This window comes from Echinops telfairi, unplaced genomic scaffold, assembly GCF_000313985.2.
Source record: "Echinops telfairi isolate 266 unplaced genomic scaffold, ASM31398v2 ScPeMD7_7420;HRSCAF=8458, whole genome shotgun sequence".
In the NCBI taxonomy this organism is placed as follows: domain Eukaryota; kingdom Metazoa; phylum Chordata; class Mammalia; order Afrosoricida; family Tenrecidae; genus Echinops; species Echinops telfairi.
Window position 1 is genome coordinate 52,009,464 of NW_022111320.1, and position 1,801 is coordinate 52,011,264.

Here is a 1,801-nt window from a genome sequence, read left to right on the forward strand (position 1 = left end):
AAGGAACAACAACAAACCCTCAAAGAAAGGCAACATTGTAGGAGGACAGGGCACCCAGGATGACACCCTCTGCCAGGCAGTGGGTGAGATGCTCAGTTCTAGATGGTGTTCCTGCCAGCCTCAGTGTTGTCTGGAGTTAGGGCACCTGATGTGGAGGTAGTTTGTACCGGCTCCGATGAGACCTGAGATCAGGATGCTTGTTCCTGGAAGGCACTCTTTTGGGCCCAAAGGACAACTGGGAGCAGGACCACTGGTTGTGGAAGAAGTTCTCAGCTCTCCAGGGCTGGCCAGGAACCTGACCCTGCATGGTCTACTGGTCTAATGAGATTTAGTTCCAGTTATGGGAGTGATACCCATGGTCCTTGATCCATGGAGACTCAACTTCATCCTCAGGCAGAGCAAGGGCTGTGTGGGGTGACACTTGCCCCTGGGTGGTTGAGGGTCGGGGCTGGCCATGCTTCTAGTCACCAGTGAGGTGTGGGGAACAAGGAATTATCCCGTATTTTTCATTACCAGCTACTGGTATGGTAAGCCGCTGTCTCGAATAAATGCTGCCTATGAAAGTTCAGTGTGGCTGTACTGCATCAGGCCAGGCAGTAATTCTCTATCCTTGATGCTTTTGTTCAGCCTCTCCTCCTAGAGATCATGCAGGGCTGCCTGCCTTGAGCAATGCATTTCACAAGACAGGTACAGGAGGGAGAGTAAGAGCCCTGCCTCCATTTATTTATTTATTTGTCTATTTATTTATTGTTTTATTGGCATACATGTCACATTTCATTCAGTCACATTAAGAGTTGGGCAATCATCACCACAACTTCAAAACATTTTCTTATTGTTTGCTTCTTGTTTGTGTTTTGATGATTAGCTGTAGATGAAATCCTGGATAGGTAAATCAATAGAGATTATAACTGGATTATTACCTAGAGGCATAGTAGGGGAGTGTGTTAGTCTGGGTTGACTAGAGAAAAAAAATCAAGGGGCAATCATATGTGTTTAAGAAAGGTTTATATCAAAGAGCAATTATATATTAACAAAACATCCCAGCCCAGTCCAGATCAAGTGCATAAGTTTGATATTAGCCCATAGGTCAATACCAGTCTGTAAATTCCTCTTCAGACTCACGCGACACATGCAATGATGTTGAATGCAGGAATATCACAGGTCAGTGGGTTGAAAGTCTTGTGGATCCAGTGTCAGTGCAAGCATCTCAGCACTGGCATGGGTCTCCACATGGCTCCTCCAGATCCAGGGCTCTGAGTGTTTCTCTATGTGTCTTGTCAGCAGGAAGACAAAGCAGAGCATTGGCGTCTGACCTCCAGTGAGTTATTTATCTCTGTAGCGCCTCCAAATGAGGTCATCGAGCTGTGACCTGATTGACAGGCTGAACTCCACGCCTTCAATCTTAATAGTTTCAAGTTGACACCAGATTTAACTACCACACGGAGGGTGGGGCAAAATGACTACAGAAGCGAGAGTTTTACTGAATATCAGTGTTTAAGGAGACAGTGGATTCAGTCCAACAAGAAAACTGCCTCCTTGAACAGAAAAGGAAAGGATTTTTAAATGTTAGAAAAAGGAGGGGTGTGTGGATCGGGGAAAGGGAGACATTTAGGAAAGGAGCATTGATAATCACATAACTAAATTGAGAAAGGGACATTAATAATCTTATAGCTAAGTTATGGAACTTATCAATTAATAAACATCATGCCTTCTTTCTGCTGCTTTCTGCTGTGGTGGTTGGTGGTCATTATGTTTATGCTTTGAGTGGTGATGGTGCAAAGGAACGATTAATCTTGCTTTT